We start from the raw sequence: 10190 nt of genomic DNA on the forward strand, positions 1-10190 counted from the left end.
CAGTAACGTTCAAATACAATAATTGGCCCTTTTTGCCCGAATTGACCCAAATTGGCTAGATTAATCTGCGAACGCTATTAAGAGAAACAATTTCGCGGACGCTGGTCGGATGCGCCTTGTACTAGTTGTGGAAGTTTCCTCGCTTGAAATTATTTATCCGGGTGACGGTTGGTAGTTGTTGAACCACGAGACGTTATTTGTCTCGGTGAGGCAAACAACAATCGTCCTGAACATAAAGTTTCCTTTAAATGTTCCAACAGAAGGTTTTATGCAATAATAAATTACCAAAGTTTGTGTAACCACGAATTTGGTCAAACAATTTCTCAGTTTTTTTTTTCACAGGAAAGCAATATTTTCTCCGCCTGGTTTGAGGTAAATGGTAAAGAATTGTAAATACGTGGTGGCGAGAATACACAAGCGAGCGAGAATCCCTTTCGTCGATTTTATAGGTCACGTGCAAACGGTGGCTACTTTGAGTGACAAAGTGCTAGATCGAATACAGTCTGTTCGACAGCGGAAACCGTGCTGGTACACGTGCACGAGGTGGAATTTTTACCCAGTTCGAATAAATGTTGCACGCGACTGTGACAGTAAAGATGCTACCGTTAGTACGACGAGATAGATAAATTTCTCTTCAACTCTGGTTAGCTATGTATGTCCGCCGATATAGAGAGGAAAATCGTAAAATTCCACTTGAGGAAGTTGACTATGGCAGGAAATGGCCTCCGCGAGGTGCTTCGGCTTACAGAGATGTCTTCTGTTCGAGGAACTAAACGTGAACTAATACCACGATGCTGCACGTCGATCTCGGACGAAGCAAATGACAGTTGAGAAATTGGAAGCTTTAATAGCATAGCAGCTTAATTGAAAACGTAAATAGATATCGTGAAATAAAATGTTTTCCTCATATAATCTTCCTGACGAGAGATAGTCACGATCTAAAAATAAAACTGTAGCTACGGTATTAAAAATGTCAGCAGATACATGAAAGGTCTTCATCGACTTGATTTTCTTCATTTCAGTGATAATTAATCTCTGGATTTATTTATAGAAAAATTGTACAATATCAAAAGTAAACTACATACTATTCTCTACATCTGATATTATAAATGATTTAGTTTGCATAAAAACTTGCGATCTAATCATGTCGAAGTATTTTCTAATGCTTTTAAGTGGGCCGTAAACGAATTGTAAAAAGCAATCTCCTCACGGGATAATTTCAAACCCGATCACTTAGTCGAATCGCTACAGGCAATTAAACAATCTAATAAGTCACGATTAATTCATAATTACTACTCGTAATAAGTCACGATTAATTCATAATCGAAGGGTCAATCGGATTTCACGGTATAACGGGCGGATGCTACCGGAAACAGTATTGTCCGTGGTATTTTCCAGCACCAGATTCTGGCCACGTTTCTCGCCGGTGCAGCCGTACGAATTCCTTGGAAGGAATGCGAATTCACTGGCTGAAGCTGCGCCATGAGATTCCCCAAATTCCGCGGCTCGCGCTTCCGTCAGCTCGGTTTCTCACTCGTAGGTGGTGAACCGCATGAACGTTTCGAGATTTCTCGAGTAGCTCTTTCAAGAGGGAATAAAAAAGGAGACTAAAACCGAGTTCACGAACGTCTCAGTTACTTTCCTTAATAGGAATCTAACTGATTAATTTGAAATATCTTTGACATCGACTCTCATTCGTATCGACGATATAAAATTGATAATGTGTACTAAACGATGTAAGAAAGCCAAATGGATCATTTAGGTAATAACTTACTCTAACCGTGGTTATGAATAAATATTGTGTAACGTTCATCGACTTGTCTGAAATAAAATCGAATCATAATTGTATATTAAGTCGCGTTGCAGATCGTAGATCTCTTAATTGTATAAGTGTGGCAGACGTATGTTTTCTTAGTATACTTTGTACAGCACTTATAGAAACGGATCATTCGCGTTCAATCATGTCGATGGAAACACAGAACCAAGTTAAAACCGTTCAACGTAAGTCGGAGGAGAGAATGGGTGTTGAACAAAAGAATTTTAATGTGTAAGCGATTGTAAATATGTCTCGATGTTTCCCTTGCGAGATTAATCTTACCTTCCATGTGTAAAATGCGACTAACAAAGATGTGGCATACAATTACAAAGTTTATGATTGCTGAATTGTTTTATTTGTTCCACTTGATCCCTCATTAAACAACGCAAGATTTTATTTGTGCTCACTGAACGAGTTAATAAGAGCTGTAATCTACAGATTCTTTTAAAATAAGAAGAAATTAATTATGATTTACCAGAACACAAGAATCCATTAATTTTAATATGAAATAATAGAATTAATACTTGTTTGGACGGTGATGAATATACATATCCTTGTTAATTAGATTAATGATATTATCAGAGCTTAAGAAAATGAAAGAAATATCAGAAAACAAGTACCAATTATTAACATTTCTCTTTTCTTGTTTAGAATAAAATGTAACATGGAATATTCTTTAAGAAGCTTTCCTTCAATGTGTATATTTACACGTTTACGTAAAAATAGAAGAAGCGCTTGGGGTTCGCGTAATAGAATCCACGGTTTCTCCAGCAAGCGAATGCAATTGTTTCGTTCCATCGATATTCAAATGTTGTTACAAACAGAAAGTCGATACAAGGGAAGACCGATAGGGAAATGAGGAAACAATCCCTTCTGTCTCCCCTATGCGCAGTCTTAACATTCTCCACGAGGAACAGAATTTTTCCTATTCAGTTAATGTCAATTAGCGGTTGCGAGAAACGTTCGCCTCCTTTTTTCCTCAGAGGAGCGTAATTGAATTGAGAACTCCGCAATTTTTTCCCACCATTTTCCTTAATTCGTTAAATCTGTTTCTTCTCACAATATTAAATTCTATAAAACGAGTATTTATAAAAGAAAAGCTTGGTTTACTTTTTGAACAAAATTAAATGAATGCCGCTTAATACGCATCAGTATGATTGTAATTACTTTATTTATATACTTATGCATTGATGTGGGACATAAGTGAGACGAAAAGATGAATCTTTCTGTTCCCAGTTGCATAGGTCATTTTTTAAGTTCATTTTCCGGTCCATTTTCCGGTCCATTTGCCAGACAGATGAGTAGAGTACCCAAGGTTTTGAATACTGAATTGAAGAGAACTCTACGAGATGAAAGCCACGCCTCGCTTTTCAAAAACACACGGCACGCGGAACGGAAAATTTCGAGAATACCCTATTCAATGCACAGGAGACATTCTTCTGATTTTTTAATCAAGCTGGATGCAAAGTTTTATGTTTCCGCATTCCGTATTTGAATAAAATCCTTATCTCCGAATACGAACGTAACGTTCCAAAGTGAAAAAGTCCAGTCCCAAACGAACCGTTATTTAATAATTAATTAACTACGAAGGAGAACCGTAGTAATATAACAGTACCTAATTAGCATAATTATTTCAGCCTCGGAAAGCACGATAAAGGTATAAAGCACATCTAGATTGTCGCTGCAAAGAGATGAAAATAGACGATTTATTTATTAACAAAAGGAATGCTAATCGCATTTTTAATGCACTACATTTTTCAGTTTTAAGCGTTTCACGAGAAGAAAGTCGGATTGAAATATTCTCTGGGATGATAATTAACTCCGCGTTTCCCCTCGTTACGCTTTTCCAAATCACGCCCCTATTTCCATGCGCTCCTGGCCTATAATAACTTTAATTACGAAGCCGCCTAACTACCCGGCCACCGAAATTTCGTCACCGGTAGAGTTAGTATATCCCCGACGTTCACCATATTATTAAATCGTGAAACTTGCCGAATGAAAAGCCGCCCGAACGATTAAAGCGAACCTTAGCGACGGATCAATCGGACATTCGCGCCCGAAGCTACGTGAAGTAATAATTACCGCGGCACTGTAATTAAAACTGATATTTCTCAGCGTTGCTTAATTCGAGCAAGGTAAGCCGTATAAAATTCGTGCTCAATCTCGAGCCAGACCTACTCGCCGAGAGACTCTCCTCGGCCATCGAGCAATTTTCTAATTACTGGCTAATGGTACCTTCTTAAAGTTAACAAGAAAAACGCTATTAGCGCTAAGTAACTCCCTAACAACGTTATCCGTCCAATTATCGTTAAGATAGAATTCTGCTTTAGAAAGAGCGTGCTCGCATCGCGAATCCGATCCGTCGCGGAGTATCCAGCTGCTTCAAGTGTTTCAATTTAAGAGAGAGCGGAGGGGAAGACTTGGTACCGGGTTGGTAAGTTTCGAGCTTATATGCATAATTCGATGAGGGACAATATCGAAGAACCGTGGCTCGCGTTAACGAAGAAACGCTTACACAACGGCAAACGGATTCGCACCTATACCATCAACGGACGTTACTTTCTTTTCCCTTTGACAAGTATTCAAATTCATGCCGAATAAATTTCCATGCAATAAACGATAATAATTTCCGTCCTGTCAATATTTTAATCTCAGTCAAACGACCGGCAATTTTCTCAGATTAGTTTTGCGTTAGCCGGAATTCATTTACCGTCTTACATAATTCATCAATTTCTCTTTTAACGGAAAAAAACTGTCCTTTTTGCCAATTTCTATGTTAATAAATCGTACGCTAAAAACCTTAATTGTTTTATTTTCATTCTAAACACGCGTGCTTAATTATTTTTAATTACACCGAGTGCGATTATGATATTTTTAGGGGAAAAAAAAAAAGGAAACCGCGAGCCGGATGCAGACATTTTAAACGTTTCGACAATTGAAGCGTTACGAAAAGAAACCTGGAACTGCGGCGGTAATGCGGTGCAACGGGGCAAATTGATACGCGTCGAATACGGTGAACGCGAACCGTGGAAGCGAATGCGAATCACGTATGCGGATTAACGCGTCGACCGGTTTCCATCGTCGACGATGCATCCCGGTGCACGCGTATCGTCGCGCCGGGGGATCGTCAGACGCCGGGATTCGTGACGTGACGACATTCTTCCGACCATGATTTTCATTCTATTAACGGTAATGTAAGGCGGAGGCACTGACAAGCCAGACCCGATCGAGTTTCGATCCAGGACGTCGCGACGCGACTCGGCGTGCATTCGAATAGCAACGTAGAATTTCTCTTCATTGGACGCCTGTCGCTTCTTCTTCACATCACGTTCTGGGCTTATGGTGTTCAATTGAAATTGACACACTATAATTCAACTAGCTTGAGCAATCTCCATTTTTTTTTAATGTTATCATTTTTTTTATTATTGAAGAGTGTATTACAGTGTGAGAACTGAAAAAGCTAAGCATTTTTATTTTACTTAATTTCGACTGAACTGAGATGTAAATTACATGTTATCTTGAACTTCTGTTACGTGCAATAACTCTCTGGGATCGTTATAAGCCATCGGAATCGAAAGAGGTAGGCGGCTGTCGTAAAAGTACGGAGTAATGGGCAATAAAGCCGAGAGCTTTTAAAAATCTGTGGGAAACTTATCCATATTAATTTTTTATGGCGTAAATTCCTTTCGGATACAGTGACGGCAGCCATAAAAAAAGGGGTACGCGTGCGACGACGTTCAGTGTCGCAAGGTCGAGCTGCCCCATGTCGTTGGTTAACGCGATTAAACATTTTACCCCTAAACGGAAAACGATATTGGGAGCGATCCGGGAAATTGAGTCGCGTAAAAGTCGAGCGTAACGTCAGCTACCATGGAAAAAACGCTAAGAGTACTCACACTACGATACTGGTAACTTTATTTCCCTCTCACGAAATTGCTGTTATATTCAAATGAACGAATCTTGCAAAGTTGTTGAAATCGGGTCGATGGGAGGAAAAAATTCCGTTTGCCTTCCGTCTTCACGAAAAAAGGGCAAGAGTAGATGGCGAAAACATGAACGGAGGGGGTAGCTGGAAGCTGTGGATAAAATCAGATAGCGCGGTGCAAAAAGAGATAACGAGGGCTCGTACGTTAAGGCGAGACTCAGCTCCTTGTGCAAGTGGCGGCTTCTTTCGCTACTCGAGGAGGGGTCGCGATCGCTTTTTCGTCAAGGCAAGAATGTTTCGAGAGCTGGATACTAAGTATCGATTTCCAATTACCCGCCGCGCCGCTCTATGGCCGGGTTCAGGGGTAGTGGTGACCAGAAGGTTGAAGGAAATCGGAAAGGGAACGAAGGTATGCATAATTAATTAACAAGTCTCGTTCTGCTAATTTCACGTGAGACTTCGATCCGTAATTGTTCTTGGTTTCATTCTACGAGTGATCGTCGACCGTTCTTAAATAGAAAATCGTGACAAAAGGTTCACGATCTTATCATATACTTAATCGAAAATCAACAATTCTGTGACAACGAGATTATATTGGGTCACTGCAAAAATTGTTGCCTGGTTCGTAATAAGTAGACTATAGATTTTATGCATTCATAACAAAAGTGAATGTGGAAAAAATGTAAATACTGCATGTGATGTAAAAATATGTAGAAAGTATTAAAAACACAGTAGATATTTCAATATTCAAATAGTAAAAAGAATTGTTATTTGAAACATCTTTTACATTGATACCATAAATATTTTATTCTGCATAAAAGTCTGCAGTTTAATAGTAATCCAAATTAAATTCTAATTTCTGTATTCTATGGAAATATATAGATTTTTATAAAAATAAATCGCTCAAGTCTTATTGAGTTCAATGTTAAAAGTTCATCGCTTCAAATATTAAACATAGTTTTATATCACATTTGTTAAACTTTTAGCAGATATATTAAGGCTCGTACAACCTTAAGTAAAGAAACGTTTAAAGTTCCGCGAAGGCCACGTGAAGCCACACGCGTATCGCAACAATTGGTTACGCGTGTAGGGTGGAACGAAGATCGAGGTCGAAGCAGAAAGAGAGAAAATGAATTGCGTTCTAAAAATGTAGGGCGGGGAATAATTATTTCTCTTTTCCATCCCGGTACCAAGATACCAGTAGCAAACCATTATGCATGTAATGCTAATTCTCTGAAAATGGCAATTGACGTGACGGACGGCATTCGTTTCGTCACGCCCGCGTCCATCCGATTCTCGCTAAATCGAAAGTTAGTTTTAAGGCCGTTGCAATTCCGCGAATTATACCGGCTGATTTCACGCGAAAGAGGCTCGATCGATTTTCTCGGAATTCATATCAGTAGATTGGCCAATAACGTGCACCGCGTTATGCAAATTATAATGCTTATCACGCTGCTCTCTTTGCCCGTTCCGATTCTGGTTCGTGCATTAAACGATAAGCGGCAATTACCGCTGGTACAAAGAAACACACGGGAACCAGGCGTTTCGCGCGCCCCTCGAAGATTGTTTATCGTTCAAATCGGCTGGATAACGCGCGTCTAATGAAGTCACGCTAATGAAGTTGGACAATCGGGAAAAATTAAGTTGTGATTACTACACACGTTTCACTTTAATAAATGACTATTTGAATTACACTTTCATATAGGAGATCAACAGTTCTATGATGAATTCTAATTCTTATAAAAGATCTCGAGGGATTTACAAACGTTTTTCGAAAGTGTTTGAGTGTTTTTTATCCAAACTATATTTCTTTTTGAAGCCCCTTGTTTATTGGATTTTGTTATTTAGGCAAGGAAGCGAAGCTACTGGCGCCATCTTTCCACTGTCTCCTAAACGTTCTTCTATTATCAAATTTATCAAATGCCTTGTTACATCAAATACCCTTTTTTCTTTCTACTTTCCAACGAATATCCTATTTCTCATTATTTTCAAAATGTATATATATAAAACATTTATGTTTCCTATAATTACTCGTTTGCACAATTTCTACGATCCATGTCCAGTTCTAATATCTATAGTAATTATTAAGATAGCTGTCGTTAGCATTAATGTCGTCTCATTTAAAGCTGGATAAGCCTCGCACATTTTGACGTTCCTCGTCGAACGATTAAATACTAATTTATTGCAATAAATAATCAAGTGCACGTGATCTCTAATTCCAAAGGAAACGGCTAAACCAATTAAACGACACACCCTTTGATGCATCGAAACGGTTTCGATCATTTTCCCGATACCGGCCAGATTAATCCTTATCCGTCACTAATTACGAATCGTTTGCAAATAGCATTACCAGTGGTCGGTAGAACTGCCGCTAAATTACAGCAGAGAGGCGATCGATCCTCGTTCAATCTATCCTTTGTGAACAATTCGTCCCTCCGTTCGACTCGGAATTAGAGAGATGTACGACGGGCTAGACAATCGTCCTTTGTTTCGTCGGCAAACAGGAAATTAAATATCACCGTCTTTGTGCTCTCAAAGCGAACCGAATCTCTCCTTTATCCGTTTTTAATTAGAATCAAGCAATTATGGAAACAAGCGACTGCAACTTCTGAAAATTATGCGTCCGGAAGTTTAAACTGAGCCAAGGTTCGAGCCTCGTTGCAAGCGTTCCACGAAAATTGTATATAGTTCTTATAAAACTCGATAGAATTCAATCCCATATCCGATATCGAATGGAAAAAAAGGAGAATCGCATTCTTTAGAGAAAATAGAGACGAGAAAGATGAAAACTGTGGAAAGAGTTTTAATCAAGGCTACGTTCCGTGTCTTCTGTTTTCCTGGAAATGTTTTCCGGGCAGAAGGATATAAAGAAGAGATGGCGAAAGTTTTACCTAGACTATTATCCGTCGAACGGTCCTTATTAAATAACTTTTGAAACTGCACGGAACGCAGATACAAATTCTTATTTGTAAAATCCATTGTGAAAACAGAAATATGTAACTCTTCGTAGAAGTTTGTCCTTACAATGGTCGCAGAAATAAAATCGAAACTAGAATACAGTATTTAATTATTATTTTTGAAAAATAAAATTAATTCTTATTTACATTACACTTTCTTATTGAGGTTACTGTTTTATTTCACATAAAAATGTCTAGTTATCAATATCGAATCGTGATTGTCGGAGAAAAGAATTTAAGAAATGGGCAGGTAGTATTTATCTGTGTGAATTATTGGCGCAGCGCTCAATGGAATGGAATCGAGAACTCGAGATTCGTCGCGGGGCAACAGGTGTCATTCGAGCACCTTTAATGCTCTTTTCGGCCTAATCGATAGTTTCGTTCGCTGAAACACAAAGTACCAGCCACTTACCGAGCATGTACCTCGATATTCGCAACACAAACTGGGTATACGAGTAGACCCATCAATATTTTTTTATCTCCTGTTTCCTGAGACTCTAAAGCAACAATTATCGTTTTCGTGTGACTGACAACGTTATTCAGTTTACGGAGAATCTACAATCTACATTCTGGTTAAATTCTGATTAATAAAGTAATAGAAATAAATCTTGGCATTTTTATTTCACGATCCTTGACCAAATATAATCGAAATCAGCGATCACATATTACTTTATTCTGTAAAACTATCGAACCGGAAAGCGAAAGCATATAATTGTCTGAACGAACTTCTATTGAAATCAATTTCATCTATTTTGCATCTAATGTATTGCACAAATGTATAATTCTAACTAATGAATTAATGGAAACGAATATTGGCATTTTTATTTCGTGAATCTTGACCAGATGACCGAATGACCAATCCTAGGGGTCGGTACTTAAAGTCAGTGGTCAACTGGTCACTTCCTTTGGAATAACCCAAAAAATCCTGCCCGATTATCGATAAATGCGGGAGGGTACGAATATGCAAATCGGGAGCCGTGCCATCTAAGAATCGGCCAATCACTTGGCGCATACGTCATTTTGCCCAAACCGTCGATCCCCGAGAGGGTATAAGTACAGAGCCCCGACGCTCCTCGAGTCACTCGATCGGCATTAGGCCGGTCGAGTCACCCCTTTTCCCATCCTATCCCAGTATGCGTGTGCGGTATGAGTATGAGTATGAGTGTGTGGGTACCGGTACTAGTGTGCAGTATGCCTTCCTAAATTCCACCCTATAACGGAGCGAATTTAACTTCATCCCTCTTTCTCTCGTTTCAGTCAATCCATTTTGCTCGCGTTTTAGTATACCCGCGCCGCGAATAGTAGTTTACCAGTCAGACTTTGCTCGAGTACCGGAGGGAGAAAAGAGTTGTGGTCCTGTATCTCGGGTGGCCTGTCTCGTCAGTCGCTGGGGTGTTCCTGTTCCATTCCCAGGTGCAGTGCGTAAGCTCCGTGAGACGGATTGGTCGTGGTCAGGCCATTCCTGCGCTGAGGCATCGTCATTCGGGTGCAG

This window comes from Ceratina calcarata, unplaced genomic scaffold (assembly GCF_001652005.2).
Source record: "Ceratina calcarata isolate Rehan_Ccalc_2016 unplaced genomic scaffold, ASM165200v1 scaffold390.2, whole genome shotgun sequence".
In the NCBI taxonomy this organism is placed as follows: Eukaryota; Metazoa; Arthropoda; class Insecta; order Hymenoptera; family Apidae; genus Ceratina; species Ceratina calcarata.